The sequence below is a fragment of the Sciurus carolinensis genome, chromosome X (genome assembly GCF_902686445.1).
Source record: "Sciurus carolinensis chromosome X, mSciCar1.2, whole genome shotgun sequence".
NCBI classification, from domain to species: Eukaryota; Metazoa; Chordata; class Mammalia; order Rodentia; family Sciuridae; genus Sciurus; species Sciurus carolinensis.
Window position 1 is genome coordinate 94,961,306 of NC_062232.1, and position 25,488 is coordinate 94,986,793.

Here is a 25,488-nt window from a genome sequence, read left to right on the forward strand (position 1 = left end):
GTCATCAAGCTATTGACAGAGACCGAGACATATAATGTGCTAAATAAGTCCTAGAAAGAGAAGTCAGAAATGTTTCACAGAAAAGCTGACTTTCTTCAAGGAAACAGACAACAGGTGGATAAGGCGAGGAAAGGCATTCCAGGAAAAGGAAATTTGATGTGTAAAGACATATTGACAAAAAATGGGTGTAGCAAATTGAAGGAATGATGAATGTATTGATGTGGTTGGAACATATGCTACATGAAAAATGTAAGTTAGAAAACTTAATTGGGGTCAACTTGTAATGTCCCTTTCTTATAACTTAAAAAATCATTTGGACTGGATGCCTTCCTCAACCCCAAGTGTTCTGTAAACTTGCCTGTGTATTAGAATCACTGCCTGTTATAGAAAATTCTACCTTGTTGATAGAAATTAAAGTCTAGAATGAGTCTTTAGCAAGTACTAATTTCAACAGGTTCCCTATACATGGGGAGACTTTTCATAAGGCAAGTTTAGGGAATAACAATTGCATACCAGTTTAAATCCCATTTTTTTCTGTTCAATATACTGAGTTTCCACAGCTATCTCACTTGACAGACAGGAGTCTGCTGATTTTTATTTAATTTATTTTATTTCTGCAAATCACTACTTTTGGCATCAGAAAGGGAATGCAATGTACAAAGTCACATTTTAGAAATGTAACTGGCAGTAGTGTGAAGGATATGTCAGATACGGAATAGAAGCCAACTTAAGAGTCCCCTACAACAGATGAAGTAGAACATAACTAGGGCTTCAGTTCAGGTCTCAGCAGTGAGGACGAAGGTGAGGGGATAGAGTTAGGCTACATTTAGAAGGGAAAATGCATGGGGCTAGTTTTGACTATAAGTGAAGTGTGGAGAAAGAGATTCTGAGATGACTGCTAGGATTTCACTTTTGGTGACCAGGTGGACAGTAAATTCGTTAATTGAGAAAAGGAAAACAGGAAAGTGACAAGTTTAGGATGAAAGCTCCATTTGAAGTGACAACAGTATACATATGTGAAGTTTCCCATAGATAATTGAAAATAAAATTCTGGACTCAGGAGAGGGGGACTGAAAATACGGATTTATTCATCATTCATTTCTAGGTGAAAAGTTCTTAATCCAGGCTTTGGGAATATGCAAAACCTTTAAAAATGTGTGCAAAATATTGTGTATGTGTATTCATGACCTTTGTTCATCTGATTATATATGTTGTATAGGTTATATGACATTTTATTACAATCAAATGAATAAAATTCATGAATATTAGATGAAAAAATGTGTCTGGGTATTTTTCTGGGCAAATGGACCTAGATTTCTTCTTATTTTTAAACGATCCCTGACCCCCAAACAGACAGACCAACCAATTTTGGTGCTGGTTGAAAATAAGAATCTTTACCACATGCACTTCAGATAAAGCACTAATCTCCAGAATTTATAAAGAACTCAAAAAATACAAATAACCCAAACAACAAATGGGCTAAGGAACTGAGCAGACACTTCACAGACATTTCACAGAAGATATATAAGCAATCAATGGATATATGAAAAAAATATTCAACAACAATAGATCAAAACTACCCTAAGATTCCATCCCACTCCAATCAGAATGGCAATTATCAAGAATACAGGCAACATAAACGTTGGTGAGAATGTGGGGAAAAAGGTACACTCACACATTGCTGGTGGGGTTGCAAATAGTGCAGCCACTCTGGAAAGCAGTATGGAGATTCCTCAGAAAAGTTGGAATGGAACCACCATTTGACCCAGATACCCCACTCCTAGGCCTATACCCAAAGGACTTAAAATCAGCATACTACAGTGACACAGCCACATCAATGTTTATAGCAGTTCAATTCACAATAGCTAGACTGTGAAACCAACCTAGATGCCCTTCAACAGATGAATGGATAAAGAAACTGTGGTATATATACACAATGGAATATTACTCAGCCATAAAGAAGAATAAAATTATGACATTTGCAGGTAAATGGGTGGAGTTGGAGAATATCATGCTAAGTGAAATAAGCCTATCCAAAAAAAACCAAAACTGAATGATCTCTCTAATAAGCGGATCATGATACATAACAGTGGGACAGTAAGGGAAAAATGGAGGAATGTTGGATTGTGAGAAGGAAATGAGAGAAGGGGAAGGGGCCGGGGGAAGGAAAGATAGTGGGCTGAGACAGACATCCTTACCCTATGTACATGTAGGATTACGTGAATGGTGTGACTGTACATCATGTACAACCATAGAAATGAAAAGTTGTACCCCATTTGTGTACCATGAATCAAAATGCAGTCTGCCATTCTGCTGTCATCTATAATTGAATACAACAAACAATAGAAAAAAAAAAGTTATTTTAGACTTAAAAAAAAAGAAAGTGGAGCATTGTTTGCACTTGGGTTATGTTTTTACTGAGTGAAAGCTCATTTGAATTTTTTCCCAGAATATAATATCTACTTATAATACACAAATGAGAAATTTAGATTTCAAATAATCATCTTTTGAATAAAACTCAAAATATGAATATTACAGTTACTTGTAGAGTAATACTTGGGTGTCTCTTATGTGTCTTGAATGGCTAAGATTACGTGGGAGAAGATTTAAGGCTAAAAATTTTTGGCCATTTCCTCAATTACAGAAAAAACTCACTGTTCTCATTTAGGGTGGGCTTATTTGTAACTTAGAAAAGAGAAGAAGAGCCTGTTTCATTCCATATTTTAACCTATGAATAAAAAAATAATATCTCTGAAAATGTTCTCAATTCTCCTCTATTGAAGAGAATTTTTTTGAAGGTTTTAATTTTTTAATCTATGTGTTAATAAAGATGCTGTTTATACCTTTCTTCTAAGTTCATCACAAGCAGGTTTTCTATGGTAAGTTTGAATGCATTTAAAGTTTAATATATTTAATAAGAAGAAGGAATATAATATGATTCTCAGTGTCTCAAAAATCTAAGAGTTCCACTTCCTGTTGATAGGGAGTTAAGTATACTCCATGCTGCCTCCAGTCAATGAATGTAACTGAAATCCATGGACATATTGAGTACAACAGCTCTCTGGGGCATCTGAAAAGTTAATGGTAGCAAGAACAATGGGAAAAAAAACCAGAACTGAAAGAACAAACAAACCAGCACTAAGTTCCCTTTCTTTTTTTTTTTTTTTTCTACTTCTATAGGTCCCAACTTGGACTTGAATGCAGACTATGCCCTGGAACTACACCAAGTGCCGACAGAAAGAAGTCCAAGGGAAGCCCTCCCTCTCTTCTGGTCTGAATCAGGAAGGAGGATGACCAAAGTACAGAGAGTGGCACAGGTTCTCTGTACATTTCCCCTCCGAACTGGCCTGCAATCAAGCCCCATTCTTGGTGTCACAGTCCTACAGTAGTGGTACATCAACAAGCACACAAGTACCTTGAACTCTGAGGAAGGAAAAACCCTCCTTGTAGAAGAATGATGGTCCAAAGAGCGTAGAGGGAAAGTCTGTTGCTTACTTTCTCTCCATTTCCTGGCACTTGCCTCAAGAACCAGATGCAGGGAGTTTGTGCCAAAGTGGGGTTGAGGGGTGGTGGGGGGATTCCTACATTTTAGTGTGATAATCACAAAACAGGATTTTGGGAGATGGAGAACATGAGGAAGACCAAGGAGGATGAGCTTAAAAATGAAATCCCACAAGGTTGCCAATGAATTCTGAAGCCACATCAGAATATGATGTGATATCTCAATATATAGCACAACAAAGATCTCAGATTGGCCCATGGGTGGTGTACAGTGGAAAGATCTGAATAATACCACTTAAAGCTTCAGAAACTGAACTTAAATTTGAACCACAACCAAATGAATGCAATTGAAACATGTGGCTCAATTGTTTATAAAAATCTCCCTGACTAAGGACTTTCAAAAAATTGCTCTCCAGTAACACAATGAAGACATAGGCAGAAACAGTCAAAATCAACTTTTACAGAGCTCTGAAAATTGAAGGTTTGTATTGGTTTGAGAAAACAGGTGGACCTTGGTAAGAACAGTGAATTTTGTGTCATTTTAACATGCATCTTTTAAACCCACTTTTCCTCAGTTCCATGTTGTACTATTCTGTTTATTTCTTGTTTCTATTTATTCTATTGTTTCTTCATTCTATCTATTTCTTAAAGGTATTTGGAATTTTATATATATATATATATATATATATATATATATATATCATACATTTTACATGTTGTGTGATATATACATATGTATATATATGTATATATACATATATATATACACACAAATCAGATGAATAAAAATCATGAGTACCAGATGAAAAAAATATGTTAGCCTTGTAATCATGGTAGCTATGAAAATAAGTAGCCTGGCAATCACTGGAGGGGGAATAGTGTATTTGGAGCTCCTTAATAGGCCCCATTCCCAGAGAATTGTCATTATTTGACCTATGTGGACAACTCCCTAGAACTCCACTCACAGGAGTTGTATTTGTCTTACATAATTCAAAGATTTGTCAGCAGAAACCGTCCTTTTCCTGGGGGTATATGTTGAAAATAATTAGATAATTGTTTAACATCATAGCTGACTAGCATAATGATAATAAGGCAAATGAGAAGATGAAAAAACTTAAAAGGAAACCATGGGAAATGACATGACCATAGGGGACTTTGAAAAGTTGCAAAGTATTCTTGGGTCTCTAAAAGATCATACAAATATGCATATGTCCAAGGAAAACCTGAAAAGGCCATAATTTCTCACCTCTTGCTGACCTTGAGGATCTTTACAAGTAAGAAAATAAAGCCAAGAGAGAAGGGTAATATGCCTCCAAACACTCATAGATGCCCTCTGCAAGAGTGGGAGAGATATTAGTTTCAAACCATTTAAAGAAATATTTGCCCAATCACTTGACAACCACGAAGCTAACTAAACAGAGATTTCAGTACCCACACAGGACAAAAATACAGACTTCACAGTTAGTTGAGGAAAGTCCTAAACAACAAAACTAGAAATAAGCATCAAAACCAACAAATTCTAGGAAGGAAGGATGTGATATATATACAATTCCTCCATTTTATTATTCAACATATGCAATTTTTAGCAACAACAAAATCATGAGACACACAAAGAATAGGGAAATAAGGCCCATACACAGCAGAAAAATCACAATGTGTATAAACAGTTTATGAGAACGCCCAAATGCTGTACATAATAGGCAACAAAGTTAAATCAGCTCTACAAATGTCCAAAAAAACTAAAGCACATCATTTAAGGGGGTGCATGAAAAGGGTAACTGATCAAAGACAGAATATTAATAAACATATACAAATTTAAAAAATTAAACAAATAGAAATTATGGAGTTGAAAATTACAGTAACTGAAATTAAAAATGCACCAGAGGGACTCAACAGTAAATTTGCACTTGTAGAAAAAAGAATCAGTGAACTTGAAAACAGATCAGTTGAGATTATCCACACCAAGGAAAAGAAAGAAAAAAGGCTGAAGAAAAACCAACAGAGCCTCAGAGAAATGTAAGACATCATTAGATATATCAACATACATATTATGGGAATAGAGGAAAGAAAGGAGGGGTAGAAAATAAGTATCACAATTCCCCCAATTCAATGGAAACCAATCTGTACAACAAAGAAACCCAATGAACTAAATAGAATATACGTATTAACCTGTGTTGCACTTCATAAATGCTTTCTCTACATCTTTTGATATCATCATCTAGGTTTTGCCCTTTATTCTTTTAATACATTTTAAGATGGTTAGTTTTCACATGTCAAATTAACTTTACTTCTAAGATAAATTCCACTTATTGTGGATTCCCACTATCCTTACCAAGATTCAGTAGATAATTCTTCACATTTTTTTTCTTACTGTATGTCCTTAGTATCATTTGCATAGATTTTTAAATGGTGGTTGCTTTTAAAAATAATTTTCAATGAATATGAATATTTTGCTTGGAAAAGAGACTTTGGAGCTCATTATGTACCATTTTGTCTCAATTGATTTTTGGCAAAAGAGCAAAAGCAACTCAATGGAGAAAGACTAGCTTTGTCAAAAAATGGTGTTGGAAAAATTGAAAATCCATACGCAAAAATAATCTCAAATTATATCACACATATTATATAAAAATTAACTGAAAATAGGTCATAGATATAAATGTCAAACAAAAGAACTCAAAAACTTTTAACAGAAATTGTAGAAAAAATATGACTGGGTTAGAGTTTTCAAATATGATAGCAACAGCATGATCCATTATAAATCAATAAACTATAATTTGTCCAAATTAACCTTTTTTCTCTGCACAAAGACACTTTTAGAAATTAAAAAGACAACCCAGTGCCTGGGAGAAAGTATGTAAGAATTTTCATATCCAATGGAGAATTCTTATATCTGAAAAAAAACCTCTCATAACTCAGTGGTAAGAAAATAAACTAATAAATCAATGTGCAGATGATTTTAATAGACGCTTCACCAAACAAGCTGTATGAATGCCAAATAAGCACATGAAAAGGTGTTCAATGTAATTAGACATTAGGGAAATTTGAATTAAACCCCAAATGTGATATCACTATAGGTTTATCAAAATGGAAAACAAAATCTCTGAAAATATTTAATGCTTGTGAGGAGGCAGAGCAACTGAAAAACTCCTATATTACTCGTGTGGGTGCAAAATGGTACAGCCACCCTGGAAAGTGATTTCTTACAAACTTAAATGCACAATTACCAAATGACATATAAATCTTACTCTAAGTATTTACCTTAGAGGAAGAAAAACTTCTATTTACATAAAAACTTATACAAATATTGGTGAGAGTGTTGAGAATTTAGAACTCTCATATACTGGAGACAGGAATATAAAAACATGCAACCACTTTGAAAAACAGTATGACAGTTATCTAGCAATATACTCCTAGGTATAAAACCCAGAGAATAGAAACATGTATGTATAAAAACTTGTACATGAATGTCCATGATAGCTTTATTCATAGTTAACAAACTAACATTCTAAATGTCTTTTAAGGAATAAATAGAATGGACAAACAAATGGTGGTATAACAATTATAAGATTTGAATCACTGACCTGTGAAGCAGCATGGATAAATCTCGAAGCCATTATTCTAAGTGAGAGAAGCAAATTTCAAAAGGTTATATATTTTGTATGAATTTATTTATGTGACATTTTGGAAAAGGCAAAACTGTAGACAGAAAGGAGATCAGTGGTTTCCAGGGTTTAGTGGTGAGAAGAGACTTTGACTACAAAGATACAGTGTAAGTGAATTTTTTAGGGTGATTGTATACTAATTGCTATGATGGTTACAAAAATATATTAATGTATTAAGCTCAGGACTATTACAACAAAATGTTAGTTTTTTTATATTAATTAAAAACTTAAATATTAAAATAACAATTCTAAATTTTAACTGGTATATTAAGCATATCAGAAGGCAAAGGTCTATAATTCTCAATTATACTAACTGATGATTAATATAAATTGTTGCTCCAACAAAGTTAATAATGCTTCTAATGCATTGCAATATTATATAGTAAATATGCAAACAATATTTTCTATAGCTGGACAGAATCCCATTCTGTCAGATTATAGTCTTCCTTTCACTTTTACTTGTTTTTATATAATAAAGTTGCAGTTGAAGACCTTCTTATCGATATCCGGTATCAGGACTTTAAAAATTATTTTTCCAATTTTCATTTTCAGTTAATAGATGTCATTCTTTGTGTGTGTGTGTGTTTTAAGATGTTTATGGACATTTATTTTATTCATGTATTTATATGTGGTGTTAAGAATTGAATCCAGTGCCTCACACATGCTAGGCGAGTGCTCTACCACTGAGTCATAACTCCAGCCCTAATAGATGTTATTCTTTTCTTCTTTTCTTTTCTTGTTTGTGTTTTTGAGACAGAGTCTTGCCCCAAACAATGGAGCATCTACATACATCAAACAAACCCTTCTCGATTTCAAGAATCAAATAGACCACAACACAATAATACAGGGTGACTTTAATATACCTCTCTCACCATTGGATAGATCTTCCAAACTAAACCTAAACAAAGAAACTATAGAACTCAATAATACAATCAATAATTTAGACTTAACAGACATATATAGAACATTGCATCCATCAAAAAGTGAATACACTTTCTTCTCAGCAGCACATGGATCCTTCTCTAAAATAGACCATATGTTATGTCACAAAGTTACTCTTAGCAAATACAAAAAATAGAGATACTACCCTGGATTCTATCAGATCATAATGGAATGAAATTAGAAATCAATGATAAAATAAAAACTAAAGCTATTCCAACAACTGGAGACTAAATAATATGCTATTGAATGACACGTGGATAACAGAGGACATCAGGGAGGAGATTAAAAAATTCATAGTGATAAATGAGAACAACAGTACAACATATCAAAATCTCTGGGACACTATGAAGGCAGTACTACAAGGAAAGTTCATTGCATTGAGCTCTCATTCATTAAAAGAATTGAAAGTCAATGAATAAATGACCTAATATTACATCTCAAAGCCCTAGAAAAGGAAGAACAAATCAACACCAAAAGCAGTATAAGACAGGAATAATTAAAATCAGAGCTGAAATCAATGAATTTGAAACAAAAGAAATTGAAAAAAATCAACAAAACAAAAGATGGTTCTTTGAAAAAAATAAATAAAATTGATAAACCCCTAACCACACTAATGAAGAAAAGGAGAGAGAAAACTCAAATTTCTAAAATTAGTGATGAAAAAGGAACTATCAAGATGGACACTATTGAAATACAGAAGATAATTAGAAAGTATTTTGAAAATTTATACTTCAAAAAAATAGAAAATCTCAAAGACATTGACAAATTTCTAGAGACATATGGCCTACCTACACTGAATCAGCAGGACATACACAATTTAAACAGATCAATTTCAAGCAATGAAATAGAAGATACCATCAAAAGCCTACCAATCAAGAAAAGCCCAGGACCAGGAAGATTCTCACCTGAGTTCTATAAGACCTTCAAAGAAGAACTCATTCCAATACTCCTGAAAATATTCCAGGAAATAGAAAAGGAGGGAACTCTTCCAAACTCATTCTATGAAGCTAGTATCACCCTAATACCCAAACCAGACAAAGACACATCAAAGAAAGAAAACTTCAGATCAATATCCCTGATGAACATTGATGCAAAAATTCTTAATAAAATTCTGGCAAATCACATACAAAAACATAGTAAAAAGACAATGCACCACAATCAAGTGGGGTTCATCCCAGGTATGCAAGGTTGGTTCAACATACAGAAATCAATGAATGAAATTCTTCACATCAATAGACTTCAAGATAAGAATCATATGATCATCTCAATAGATGCAGAAAAGGCATTTGATAAAATACAGCACCCCTTCATGTTCAAAACACTAGAAAAATGAAGAGAGTAGGAACATACTTCAACATTGTAAAAGCTATCTATGCTAAGCCCAAGGCCAACATCATCCTAAGTGGAGAAAAATTGAAAGCATTCCTTCTATGAACTGGAACAAGAAATGAATGCCCTCTCTCACCACTTCTATTCAACATAGTCCTTAAAATTGTGGTCAAAGTGTTGTGCCCAGTGGCTCGAGACCCCACAAAGACCACCAGAGACCACGATCAATGCAAGCAACAAAGAGTCATTTATTAGCAAACTCGAACCTGGTCCTCCGCACACTCGGTAACTGGTGACGCTAAGAGGCCCGGAGCCCATGTTTAGCAGGATTTTTATAATGAAAGGCAAAGCAGTTTTATAGTGCTCTTTTTGATTGGTTAACATATAAAATTGCATACAAAGTATGTTATCTTAATTTCTGGGTCACTCTGACCACTGAGAGGAGGGTGGTCATTATTTTTAAGTTCGCTTTTGTATCAGCAAAGTTTGCTTTTGGGTCAGCCTGACCGCTAAGGGAAGGGTGGTCGACCACCTGGCCTTTACAGACAAAATAAGGGACGAAAATACTTTGCGGCTTTTCTGAGGGGTTGAGGGCAGTTTGGGAAAAGCCTCATATTTACACAAGGGCAGGCTTTTTCTATCTTTTCAAAAGCAATCAGACAGTTGAAAGAAATCCTGTTTTTGTTACTATTGCTCTGTAGTATAGTTTAAGGTTTGGTATTGTGATGCCTCCTGCTTCACTCTTCTTGCTAAGGATTGCTTTGGCTATCCTGGGTCTCTTATTTTTCCAAATGAATTTCATGATTATTTTTTTCGAGTTTTATGAAGAATGTCATTGGGATTTTATAGGCATGGTATTGGTACCAAAATAGACAGGTAGACCAATGGTACAGAATAAAAGACACAGAGACAAATCTACATAAATACAGTTATCTCATACTAGACAAGGACACCAAAAACATTCATTGGAGAAAAGATAGCCTCTCTAACAAATGGTGCTGGGAAAACTGGAAATCCACATGCAGCAAAATGAAATTAAATCCCTATCTCTCACCCTGTACAAAACGCAACTCAAAGTAGATCAAGGACCTAGGAATTAGATCAGAGATTCCATGCCTGACAGAAGAAAAAGTAGGCCCAAATCTTCCTCATGCCAGCTAGGACTTGGATCCTTAACAACACTCCTAAAGCACTAGAAATAAAATCAAGAATCAATAAATGAAGTGGGCAAATAGCTCACCCCGTAGAGCACTTGCCCTGCTTGTGCATGGGCCTGGGTTCGAATTCCCATGCACCTCAGAGAAAAACAAAAGAAGAATCAATAAATAGGATGGATTCAAACTAAAAAGCTTTTTCTCAGCAAAGGAAACAATAATGTGAAGAGAGAGCCTACAGAGTGGGAGGAAATCTTTACCACACACACTTCAGATAGAGCACTAATCTCCAGGATATAGAAAGAACTCAAAAAACTTAACACCAAAAACACAAATAACCCAAACAACAAATGGGCTAAGGAACTGAGCGGATGCTTCACAGAAGATATACAATTGATCAACAAATATATGAAAAACTGTTTAACATCTGTAGTAATTAGAGAAATGCAAATCAAAACTACCCTAAGATTTCATCTCACTCTAATCAGAATGGCAATCATCAAGAATACAAGCAACAATAAGTGTTGGCAAGGTTGTGAGGGAAAAGTTACCCTCAAACATTGCTGATAGGACTGAAAATTGGTGCAGCCACTCTGGAAAGCAGTGTGGAGATTCCTTAGAAAACTTGGAATGGAACCACCATTTGACCCAGCAATCCCACTCCTTGGCCTATACCCAAAGGACTTAAAATCAGTATACTATAGAGATTCAGCCACATCAATGTTTATAGCAACTCAATTCACAATAGCTAGATTGTGCAACCAAACTAGATGCCCTTCAGTTGATGAATGGATAAAGAAACTGTGGAATATATACACAATGGAATATTATTCAGCCATAAAGAAGAATAAAATTATGGCATTTGCAGGTAAATGGATGGAGTTGGAGAATATCATGCTAAGTGAAATAAGCCAATCCCCCAAAACCAAAGGCCAAAAGTTTTCTCTGATAAGTAGATGCTGATACCTAACAGTGGGGCGGTAAGGAAAGAGTAGAGGAACGTTGGATTGAGCAGAGGGGAGGGGGCATGGGATTGGGAAAAATGGAGAAATGAGATTGACATCATTAACCTAGGTACATGTATGATTGCATGAATGATATGACTGTACATTATGTACAACCACAGAAATGAAAAGTTGTACTTCATTAGTGTACAATGAATCGAAATGCAGTCTGCTGTCATGTATAACTAATTAGAACAAATAAAAAAAATAAAATTCCATTTTCAGTTGATAGATACCATTCTTGTTTTTTTTTTTAAATTTTTTATATGTATGTATGTATGTATGTATGTATGTATTTTTAATTATTTGAGACAGAATCTTGCTTTGTTGTGTTCCCTAGGCTGGCCTTGAACTTGCAATCCTCCTTTCTCGGCCTACCAAGTAGCTGGAATGACTAGCTATGTGCAACTGTGCCTAGGGCTTTCACAATCAGCCATTCCCTCCACTTTAAGCCAACATGATATTAAAGGCATTGCAAATACAAAGTCAACTCACGTGAACTTTTATTTTTTCGGGAGGGGCGCGGTAGTGCTGAGGATCAAACTCAGGGACTTACACAAGGTAGACAAGCACCATACAATTAAACCACAGCCCCAGCCTTCATATAAACTGTCAATGAAATAATTGTTTTAATCTTAAGTTAATGAGAAACAAGCCACAGAAGTGGATAGAGATGTTTTAACATGGAGATGAGACCTTCTAGTTTAAAGAAGTGACCCTTAGGGAGGGACTTAAAAGAGGAAGAAGAGAAGATGGGGGGACATAGGAGAATCTTGGGATCAGGGATGTGTTCATTTTGAAAACAAAGGAAATTCTAAATTATCTTTGTTCATTTTAAAGTTGAAATTTTCAAATAAAACCAAATATAAATGTGAAATTTTCCACATAGATTCTATGGCATTGATAGATAGATTCAGTTCTATATCTCTGTATCTTCTGAAGAGTAGTAAAATGCCAAAGATTCGTTCTATGGTATGCCAAAATTCAGAATCACCAAAGCAACAGAAAAGATGTGGTAGGCATAATCCAATTTTCTAAGGTAGGAAAGAGTTTAAGAAAAATTTATTTGTAAGTAATACAGAAAGAGTGACTTCTCTTTGGCACATATTAAACTAGAAATTTTGTTAAATAGAATTTAATTCCTGGATTTTCACTCTATTGGATAATATCAATGTTTGTAAAATGTTTCTTAGACTCATTTAGTGACTCTCAAGCATTATGATACACTGTGAAGCACACCAGTAGTCCCAGCGACTTGGAAGTTTGAGGCAGAAGGATAATAAATTCAAAGCCAGTCTCGGCAACTTAGTGAGGCCCTAAGCAACTCAGTGACACCCTGTCTCTAATAAAATATTTTAAAAAGGGCTGAGGATGTGGCTTGGTGTTTAAGTGCCCCTGTTCAATCCCTGGTACAAAAAAGAAAAAAAAAAAGACAAAACAAAACAACACAACCATTATGTTGCAACTGAATTAAGTTGGTGATGAGGGGCATAGTGGTTAAAATGAAGATCCCAGGCTCTGTCCTCAGAAATTCTTATTTTGCAATTCTGAGTCTGTGATGAGGTCCTAGAAAAACTGTTTCTTCAAAAATATTCCCCTGTGATCCTGATGTGGATGATCGGCAGACTACATTTTTATAAGATGATTCCTATTTATAGCACATTTTTATAAGATTCCCTGAAAGAACAAATCTTCTGAAAATTTAAGGTTAATTTTATGTATTATCTCTGTATGGAAACACATGTCCTCCCAAAGAAAAGACCTACTTCACTACAACTTTCAAGGTTGTTTGAGTATTGTTTTTTTCCCACTGAATTTACCTGTAACTTTGGAGTTCTTAACATGATGTAAACTTATCTTCCTCATTATAAAATCCTATTAATGTAATTACCCCACTCTAGTAATTTTAACCCATGGGACCTTTTCATATCAATTCTTCTTTGTTGTTTTCTAATTATAAATAAGTGATTTTCTATTGTAATCAACTGTTTTAATTAGTTATCATGTAGTAACAAAACGACAAATTGATAACCAGCACATATAAATTCTGCCACAAGATAAAATTATAACACATTTAATTTTAAGGATCTAACTGGCTTGTATTTGAAATTCTAGAATTGGGCAACACTTCACTCTGTGAAATAGAATCGGTATTCCCCTGAGTTGAGTGGAGGAGGTTGGCTTTGTAGGCAGAAAAAGGTTGAAGATAGTAGAAACAAGGAACAAACATTGGTATTTCAGTTACTTAGAGGGTTAAAACAGAGAAGACTTTCTTATTATGCCAAGTCAGGTTGACTGGAATCTCCTGGTGTTTTGTTGTTTAAATGGGCCCCTTTCAAAATTCAATTTGATTATGTGACACTGAGCACAACAAATCACTCCATTCTCATTTGATCTGGTCTGCTGGGTCCTAGGGTAGGAAGCAAGTCCAAAACAATAGCCCCACATAAACTTCATTTAGCAGTTCTAGCTTGACACTTGCCTACCTGTGTGACATTGGTTTTAGGTCCCAGTTTCCATATATGTGTACACTGGAGTAGATAACTTTGTGCATCTTTTCCACCTCTAAAATTCTGATTATCTGATTTGTTTCAGAAAAAGTTAAACTGCCCCTTCAAACTTTTCATTCAAAATATTACTATAAAATGATAAACACAGTGTTTAATTAGGTAACTCTTCTTTTCCAACTTAGAAATTATAATCTACACTCTGAAATAGCCAAAGTAAAATAAGAATTCAATCCTATCAATCTTAGAAAACCTTAAAAATTTCATATACAAATTTATATAAAAATCCCATTTCCCTTATCTTATAAAACTTAAGTTGTTGGCCCTAACAAATCTTTTTAAGAATCAACCAAGTGAGAAATAATAGTGTATTGGTATAAGTCTGCCCCAAAGCTAACCATTTATTAATTTTCTTTACAATAAATAACAAAAATTCCTTCTGTTGTCAGCAAAGCTTTTATTCAAGCACAAGATTTGGGATGTGGGGTTAGAGCTATCAATTATGCCTGCAGAAAATTATTATGATCTCAAAGTTCTGGTAGACTGTTCCCTGAAGATATTATCCCAAAGTGTCAATGTGGTTACCAGGGCAAGAAAAATGATGGCTATTATCAGGAAACTCTGTAGAAACTAAACATATTTTTCATTTTGAGTCTATATTCTCACCAAAAATATTGTTTAAAATTCTGTTCCTCACACTTAGCAATGTCAGAGCTAGGGAAAATCCAGAGAAGAACTTCTAAGGAAAGGCATCTATTACAGTTACACTAAAACAAATGTGATTCCTTCAAGATGATAGCTGAGAGGAGAGAAATAAATTTTTAAATGAGTAAAATGATGATATCTCTCAGTAGTGGGGAATAATTCTTGAAACATGAAAGAAACAAAAAATGATTGCTAATACTTTTTGAGGACTTGCTCTGTGCCAGATACTTTTCTGACAACTTTATATTTATAAAAAATATATTTTATTTTCTCATTTAATCTTCATAAAAATCTTAGGGAGTAGGGCCTACTAATAGAACCACTTTAAAGATTAGGGACCTAAAGCACAGACCTATTTAGGTAAATTGTTTGAGGTCATATAATAAGTAGCAAAGCCAGAGTAACCCAGAGATTCCATTTCCAGAACCTGTTTTTATATTACATTATATTGCATATTATTAATAGATATAAATAAATGCTATGTTACCCATTACTTATTTATTCATGCAACAAAAAAATTTTATACTAGGTACTGAGACTTGTGTGTGGCATTGGGGATATAGAGATGAACAAACCAAGTCTACAAGGAAGGAAAATGAAAAATTTCATAATGACTTTATACATGCTATGGAGGAAAGAGGTACTATGGTTTGTTCCTCAAACTGAAAATTGCTAGTTTTGAAAAACAGGAACCAAATGAACATATGCCAATGGGGAGAAAGAGGCATGGTAGAAGAAATGATTAAAGAGATAAGGAATAATTGTGTCATGAAGAGTAGCATTGTTAGGTAGCTAGTCAGCCATACAGGGAAAGACATGACCAGGGAAAGGATAATGAAGGGTGACTGAAAGCCACAAGGATCCTTATCAGGTAGCAAGTACCTGGAAGATATGGACCTGGCATGTCAAAATCTTTCCCAAGGATAATTAATTACATCTTCTTAAGAAAACCTACTGGGTGTCTGTGACCCTCCCTATCACCAAACTATGTTACAAATCACTCCTTGTGACCAGGACATCCTAGATCCTTACCAAAAAAAAAAAAAAAAAAAGGATTTCTGAGGGTTGTTCAAAGGGTAATAAACAGATTAAGGGGGTATGAGAAATTGAGGAAGGACAATGGGATCCAGAAATCCTTAGAAACCCCTGACTTGGTAAGGGTCATTTTCCCTCTCCTCTCTCAGAGGGCACACTCTCTCCTTTGAGAGTGTCCCCTTTTCCCTTTTCCTTTCCATTCTAATAAACTCACACTTGCTATTTGAACAGCATTTCTGAAATCTTTCTGGCATGATCACAAGAACCAGTGAGAGAAGATGACCATAGCTGCCTTGGCTCTGTGGTAGAACTTTGCCCTGTAACAATATGAGAACTTAAGAAATGTGAACTTTCATATTGATGATCATAGGAGATTCTTGAGAAGAGTTTTAAGCAGGAAAGTCACATGACCATATTTGTATTTTAGAGTTATTACTGCTGTTGTTTCTTGGTGAAAAGTTTGAGGACAGGCCAAGGGAAAGTAAGGAAATCTGTAAAAAAGATGTGGAAAATTTCCAACAAGAGATAACAATGGTAACTAATAAGATAGGACAATAAGAATGAAGAGAAAAGTGGGTGGATTAAAAACATAAACTCATTGGGAGAGCACTTGCCCAGCATGTGCAAGACACTGAGCTCAATACTGAATATGGACAAAAGATATGTATATGTCAAAGAGACAGAATTGACAAGATTAAAAAGCGGATGTGGTTGACATAATACTGTAGTGTTTGGTCAAAATTAAGCTTCCAAAGAAGGACAAGACAAGGGAAGAGGGGTGCATGTGTGTCTGTATGTGCTGAGTCAGGTAAAAAGGTAGAGATCCCTTATGACAATGTCTCAGTTATATGAGATAAGCAGGTCTATATGTAGGTCTGGATCTCGGAAGAGATTTTTGCTACAGATACAACTTTTGGAGTCAGCATTTCAATGAGCATGGTTGGCTTTTCTCAAAGAAGAATGCATAGAGGGTATTATCAGAACCTTTATCCTTTTTTTTTTTTTTTCCTTTTCTCTTTTTTGAGGTGCTGAGGATCGAACCCAGGGCCCTTTGCTTGCAAGGCAAGCACTCTACCAACTGAGTTATATCCCCAGCCCTATTCTTAAGACAGTGGTTCCTAAACCTTACCGAGGCTCATGATCACTCTGAGACTAGAAAAATGCAGACTCCTACATGCAGAGATTCTGATTTAATCCATCTGGGATAGAACTCAGGAATCTTCATTTAAAGATATTTTAAGTGATGCTAATGCAGGTGAATCACAAAACCCAATATGGAAAACAAAATGGAAGACCTAATTGTGTTATTTTTGGATGTTGAGTGTCCTCTGAAAATCCATGTATTAAAAGCTCAGTTACCAGAGTGGTGCTATTGGAAGGTGCTGTGGGCTTTTAGGAGGAGGGGCCCTGGGTGAGGTTCTTAGGTCTCTGAGGGTGTGCCCCTGAGGGAGATTGTGGGACCCTGGCCCCTTTCTCTTGCTTGTTTTTGCTTCCTTGCCATGAGGTAAGAAGTTTGCTCTACTACCTACTCTCTGCCATTGCCACCTGGCAAGCCCACCAGAGGCCCAAAGCAACGAATCCACCAGTTCTTAGACTGGGACCTCTAAAACTGCGAGCCAAAATAATCTCTTTTCTGTATAAGCTAATTATCTCAAGTATTTCTGTATAGTGACAGAAACTAACACAATGTGTAAGGAAAAAGGAATCATTAAGTAGAGTCAGTGAGAAATATTTTACTTATTTATATTCATATTGTTTTGTCTATCTCCATTCTTTGGAAAAACCATGGAAATGTTATTATAAATGACTTACATTTAGGATTCCAGCTAACCCTTAAAATGAAAAAGTAATTCATATTGATATTGTAGAATTAATTCTTATGATCATTCTTTGATACCAACTAATTAAATTCAGAAGCAATCATTGTCAGGACAAATACACTGTAGAAGATCTGTCTGAATTTAAATTATAGTTTTCTTACATGACAGCATTACAGGAACAATAAAACAATTTTATCCTCTACTGATAAAAGTATTTTAAGATCCACTTCCAGGTAGCTCTGAATTTTTTTCAAATCATAGCCAAATTTAAACAAAGCCACCTCACAAGAATTCTTTTTTCAACTTTGATGCACACTGCCATGAACCCGACAAACATTATGTTATTCCTACTTTATTAACAAAATGAACTATGCAATAAGAAGGTATTAAAATATTACTGATTCAATTTAGTCTGGCAATGCTGACAATCTTGGAAAATATGAGAAACAAGGAACATTAATTGCTGCCTACATACAGTGACTTATTGTTTCTGTTGCACTTGAAATCTGAATACATAACAGAAAAATAACAAGAGGGAAATATAGGTCTGAAATTTATTCTAAGTCTAAGTAATTACCTGGATGGATTATATATTATAGCATACATTGCAGGTAGATTTAAATACTCACAAGAGATTTGTTTTTAATGTGTTTTTGCCTCATTTTAAAATTGGCCTTCAGAAATGTTTTATGCTTTTGCTTTACAAACATGAAATTAATGTGTCTTAGCACCTCTTGAATTCATCTCTAAGTTATATTTTGTGATTAATGGTTTATAGTGGAGGCTTTAAAAGGTTCTTAAGAGAAAGTGCTATATTGAATTAAGAAAATGCATAGATGATTACAAAGATAACACATTGAAACTTCTTCCTCTTGAATGATTTGACACACTAATAATATAATCATTTACTGTGCTAGATGGAGTGTATACAGTATCATTAAAGTGGACATTTAGAAAAAATTCTAGGGAGAGAAAAAGAAACAAGTATGTCTTTTTAGTAATGTGCTATATGCCATTTTCCTTAGACATTTTCTACTTTTTAAAGTAAACTTTCTTAAGAACTCTTAAAAGGAAATTTGCTCTTTGGACAAACTAAAAATTTAGACAATCATGGTGCTTGAGTGGAGCTCAGAAGTCTAACTGGATCAGTTAATTATTTTTATTTCAATTAACTTATTATAAAAGGATAAATGAACTAAGAAGTGGGGATCTGATTGACAGATCAGAGTAGGACAGAGTTGAAAAGGAAAGGAGTAGATGGTGAGGGAAAGAGTCCTATGTTACCAGAGAAACCTTCATTGTGTTCAATACAGTAGCTTCTCTTGGTTTATTTGGACTCTCTCATTTTCCAGGACTAGGGAAAAAAAGTACAAATAGCCATTCAATGTTTTAGATGTAACCTAGGAAACCCTAAAAGGTTCCAGTGGGGCCTTGAATCAGTTGGACAGCAACACCAGTAGGCTAGAGGAGAAAAAAGTTTGTTCTAAAAAACAAAGTTTACATAGCATGCACGTAGGTGGGTGCTGATGAACATAAAAATATGCATACAAACCCCTGAGAGTACTTATAAACAGCATTGAAATCAGTGAAATACTTTAACAGAGCTCTTCTTTAGAGGTAAAGAATTAAAGATAAGAAAGGGTAAGAAGTGGCAATATGGTCAAGCTTTCCTTTGGCCTTTCACGGGTCAACCTCATTCAGCAAAGATTTGGATTTATGCGTTTTCATAAAATATAATGGTAATCATATTTTCATAACTCCTGTTTTACAGTGTGTTTTCAACTCAAGGTTATCACTTTGTGGTCTTTAAAATTCATGACTAATTTAATAGGCTAAAAAAAAACCTCTACAAGAATTTTTAGAAAAGAATAGCATGAATGGTAAAGTATTAGGAGTTCACTGGTCACATTAGTAGATGACAAAAGAAAAACCATGTGATAATATTGGATGACAATAAAATCCTAGGTGATAAAATTTCCAATAACTGTATATCAGGAATAAATCATTATAAAACATAGCAAATAAAGTCTCCTTCATGTGAAATACACACTCACACACACACATACACACAAAGCAAAGTCCCTAACATAAAGCACAGGGCTGGGATATAGCTCAGTTGGTAAAGTGCTTGCCTCACAGGCACTAAGGCCCTGGGTTCAATCCCCAACACCATAAAAGAATAAAAGCTAATATGTACCAAGCTCATGGCAGAGACCAAACAATTTTACTGAAAAACATTAAGATTTTAAATATTTCAATTTATTTGGAATTAAAAATGACAAGATAATGAAGAAATGTGTTTTAAGAATAATAAAAATTATTGACAGATATTTAAAACATATTCATCAAAGGAAATAAAATACTTAAAATCTTGTTGCTCCAAGGACAAAATTCTGGAATAGAAAAGAAAGATCCAAATCAGACTCACCCACATGCAAGCTTACAAGATAATACATGCTAAAGGTACCTTAAAATCAGTGGGAAAAGGAAGAATTATTTTAGTATGTAGTGCTGGAAAAACCAATGAAATATTTGACACAAAATTAAGCCCCTTTCTAATATTATATATCCAAATTAATTCCAAATAAAATAAAAGGACAAAGGTTTAAAGATAAAAAATTTAAAGAACTGGAAATTAGTGAATATTTATTCATAAAGAGAGGGCAATGGAGATTCTAAATATGGATTTGAAAGCAGGAATCATTAAGAAAAAGGCTGATGGATTCCATTATATGAACATGTTAAGCAGCTGTATGCTTTATGTCCAAGAAAGAAAATAGTCAGGATTCAAATGCAAATGACTAACTGGAAAATATTTCCATATGACAAAGAAGTTACATATTGTGCATATAAAAATCCATCATAATTTTATAAATATAAGAAAGAAAAATAGTGGGAAAATGTGCAAAGGGCATATACAGACTATTTGAAAAAAAAGAAAAACTGGAAATGACAAAAATGGTATCAGTTTGTTTGATTCCATTATTAATCAAATAAGTACAAAGTAAATCAGAATTAGTTATCTTTCACTCTGTATTGGTGGAAGGATGGGGAAGTGAGTGATCTCATGCACTGCTGGCTAGAATGCAATATGGTATAACCTCACTGTGTAACAGTTTGGTAATGTGTAAAAATTGTAATGTCCATCAACTGAATAATACTACAACTAGAAATTAACCTTAGAGAATTCCACTAAAAGGACAACTTCAATAGTTTACAAAAATAATAAAGATATTCAGATGCTATATTGCTTTTAGTAGAAAAAATATAATCACCCTAAGCATTCATCAATGTAGTTCCATGAAGTAAAACATACACAAGACAAGTCCTATCTGCTATTAAAATTACTTATACACAGACCTTTTCAACATGTTTTTAAACAAACTTTATGAAACTATAAATAATACAAAATTAAAATCACCCATCTTAAGTGAATGTTTCAATGAATTTTAAAATGTGCTTATAGTCATGTAACCATCATCACAATTAAGATGGAGAACATTTCCATTATGGGAGAAAGCTCCCTAATGTCACTCTTCTGTCAAGTTTCCTCTTGTACTCTGGCCCATGGCAATTTGATCTGCTTTCTGTTATTATACCTTAGATTTACCTCTTTTAGAATTTCTTATAAACTTAATCATGAATTATGTAGGCTTATGTGCTTGGATTCTTTTACTTAGCATAATGATTTTGAGATATATACTGATAAATAGATGTACCTTTATTTGTTTTCTTTTTACCACTGAGTAGTATTCCATTGAATGTATTCCAATTTGTATATCCATTTACCCAATAGAATTCCATCATATGGATGGGCCATGATGTATTTATTTACCTATAGAGGGATATAAGCTGTTTGTAAATAAAACTGCTGTGATTGGTCACATATGAACCTTGGGTATGCATATATTTTCCTTTTTTGAGGGATAAATACCAGGAGAGAGATTATTAGGACCATATAGTGGGTCCTTTCTAAGAAACTACCAATTCTTTCTCAAAGTGACTATACCATGTTTGCATTCCTCCTCAGATTTTCACTTGCTCCTCATGCTTACACATGTTATTGATTGTCTATTTAAAGGTAATTCTAAAGGGTTTGTAGTCACTTTTAACTGTGATTTGTGTTTTCTTTAAAATTTATGATGTTGAGCATCTTTTCATGTGCTTACTTGCTATTTGTTCATCTTCTTTGGTGAAGGGTTTGTTCAGATATTTTGGTCATTTTATTGGAGTCCTTTTGTTTATTTTTGAGCTTTAAGAGTTTTTTTCTATATTGCAAGTTACAAACCAGTTATATGTATGTACATATTTTTCTCCCAGGATGTGGCTGAATTTTTCTTTGTTTAAGGTTATCTTTTGAAAAGCATACACTTAATTTTCATAAACTCTAACTTTTTAATGTCTTCTCTTGTGATTCATGCTTCCCATATTTTATCAAAATTTTTTTCCTTAACCCAAGGTAACAAAGATTTTCTTTTGTGTTTATTTATAATTAATTTATAGTCTTAGCTCCTATGTTGAAGTCTAGGTCCACATTATGTGAATAATTGTATATGGTTTAAGTCATGATTGGCAATTTTTCTCATAAAGGAGCAGATGATATTTCGGCTTTGCAGGTCATATAGGTTTTCTCCCAACTACTCAACTCTGCCAGTGTAGTAGGGAAAGCATCCATAGATCACATTTAAATGACCATGACTGTGTTCCAGAATAAATTTATTTACAAAAGCAATCATCAGGCTTTAGTTTGCTTGTCTCTGATATAATTTAAAGATCAAAGTTATTTCCTTCTTCTTTTTCCCAATTTTGCTAACTTGTTGTCATCACTATTGTTGAAAATATGTTCCCACTCCTATAGGATTATCTACACATTTGTTTATTTACTGTATACATGTAAGTATTTTTCTAAACTTTCCAGTGTTATAGCCACACAATGGAGTAGTATCTAGTCATAATAGGAAGTAAAACGCACACTGTTATTGTTTGGATGTGAGGTGTCCCCCAAAAGCTCACATGTGAGACAATGCAAGAAGGTTCAGAGGAGAAATTATTGGGTTGTAAGAGTGTTAACCCAATCAGTGAATTAATCCCCTGATAGGGATTAGCTGAGTGGTAACTGAAGTGGTAGGGTGTGGCTGGAGGAGGTGGGAATTGGGGCATGACTTTGGGGTATATATTTTGTATCTGGAGAGTGGAGACTTGCTTTCTCTTTCTCTGCTTCCTGATCTCATGTGAGCCACTTCCCTCTACCACACACTCCACCATGATGTTCAGCCTCACCTCCAGCCCCAAGGAATGGAGCCAGCCTCCTGTGGACTAAGACCTCTGAAACCATGAGCCCTCAAATAAACTTTTTCTCCTCTTTATTGTGCTGGTCAGATCTTTTAGTCACAGCAGCAAAAAAGCTGACTAAAACACACACTACAACACGGATGAAAATATCATGTTGAAAATATACTTAGTGAAAGAAACTAGACACAAAATCACTTCCTGTGTGATGTCATCTATATGAAGTTTTTAGAATAGGCAAACATATAGAGATAAAAAATAACAGGAAGGGGATTTGGATAAATGGGGAATGTTTGATAATTGGTATCAGGTTCCTTTTTGGATAATAGAGTGTTTCGGAATTACATATAATTATATAGTGATGGTGGTGTCACAGTCTTGTGATATACTAAAAACCACTAAATTATACACTGTAAAATAGAGAATTTTATCTCAGCAAAAAATACTGAAAATCCATATTCACAAGATACATCCACGTTCATGCACATCACTAATTTACTAATTTTATTTCTGAGTAATATTTGAACATGAAAGTACTACAACTTATTTATCCATTCTCTTACTGATGGTCACTTTGATTTGTCCAATTGTAGGTTATTACATATATGTGAATATACTATACTAAGACGTTACTAAGCTGTTTCAGAAATTAATAGGAGTGGTCAAGATATTCTTAACCTGACTAATAATCATTGTTCTTTTGGGTTATATATTATCCCAAAACGCATAGATTTAAGATTACCTTGCTGGTTCCTAGTTTAGCCACTTCTGGATGCATATTACTCACAATCTAGTCACCCAAACAGAATTTCTATGGCGTCCCTAGTGCTCATGTTGAGGGGTTTTTTTTAGATTTTTAAAAATATAGGGGTTGGGGTTGTAGCTCAGTGGTAGAGCACTTGCCTAGCACATGTGAGGCACTGGGTTCCATCCTCAGTACCACATAAAAATAAATAAAATAAAGGTATTGTGTCCATCTACAACTAAAAAAAAAAATTTAAAAAATGTAAACCACCTGTAGTAAAGAAGATTAGGAAAGAATGTGAGATTAAGAACTAGCAAAGGCATTACCTTGTCCTAAAATAGATATATACTTGAAGACAGAATTGGGGACAGGCAGTTAGTGTAGAAATAGGGGATTGGGTCAGAAGGAGGAAATGGGGGTCATGAAAGCCATCTGCCACTGGAAGCTGGAGACTGCCCTGGGAGAATGGAATGTCAAGGACCTGCAGAGCCTATTGATAACCAAATTTACCTGCCCCTTTCAGGGACTACAGGCAAGGAGATGCTAATTAATGCCCCCTGGGCCCGTACCTGCCTGAATCACCTTGGCCCTTCCCCAGCCCATGCTTCTCACTTTATGCAAAACCGGGCCTAATCACGTAGGTAGAAAGGAAAAAGATAAGGGGAAAGAACAGGAGAATAAAACCTATAAAAAGGACAAGATTTGCTCAATCGGATGGATTCCGCCTTTGGGTCCCCTTCTTCCACCCGGGAGAAGTCTGATTTTACTTTTCTTGAATAAAGCTTCTTACTTTCTACTCTACACTTGCCTTGGCGTGCTTCTCTGGCATTTTACTTCAATACCTGAGGAAGCAGGACTCGTCACCGGTAAACGGCAGTATCACTTACAAAAAGACAGCTGGAAATCAGATAAACAAAAAGCAAAACAACTCACAATATTTATTTGGGATCTTTGAACCCCGTTTTCACTGGGCTGGGAAAAAAAATGTAATTTTCAAATATCTAAGGCAAGGCACAGTGGCACATGACTGTAATCCCAGTTACTCAGGGGGCTGAGCCAGGAGGGTCAAAATAGTGAGATCCCATATCAAGATAAAAAAGGCTGGGGATATAATTTAGTGGTAGAGTGGTCCTGGGTTCAATTCCAAGTAACAACAACAACAACAAAAAAGAAATCCTAGGAATTATCTTGCTAGCTCATTTACAGCCACACACTAGGCAGGTTTCACTTATTGAATGAATGAATAATTGAACAAATTTGAATTGGCCATATAAGACAAGCAAGTACAATGAGCAAAAGGAAGATTTTCTAGGGATACAGTAAATGCTTGTTACATATAATTTCTGGATACTTTAGGAACCTGGATTAACCTGAGAAGTCTCAGAGTAACAGTGGTCCACTTCACCTTTTCAATATAGCCTTCTCTGCTTATTTTAAAAGGGACATGTTTTTCTTTTTCTCTACTCCCTTTCCCCTTCCCTAACCTGGGGGCAGGGAATAAGATCACCTTGAGTTATCTGTGCTCCACAGGAGGGAGATGTCATCAGAAGAACTAGGAAGTGACTATCTCCCGAATTAACAAGTGAATTTCAACACACCATCAGAGCGCACCTGAGACCCACCCCCCCTCCAGGGCACACCTGGAATGCAGCCTTTAAATAGCTTCTTTTAAAAACCCTCTGTTTTCCCGGATGAGCAGACCACAGCCTCTGGGACTGGAGTCCCCGGTGTTTCTCCTTTGCTAGCAAAGCAATAAAACTTCCTTTTCCTTTTTTCAAAACCACCTCCTCGTTAT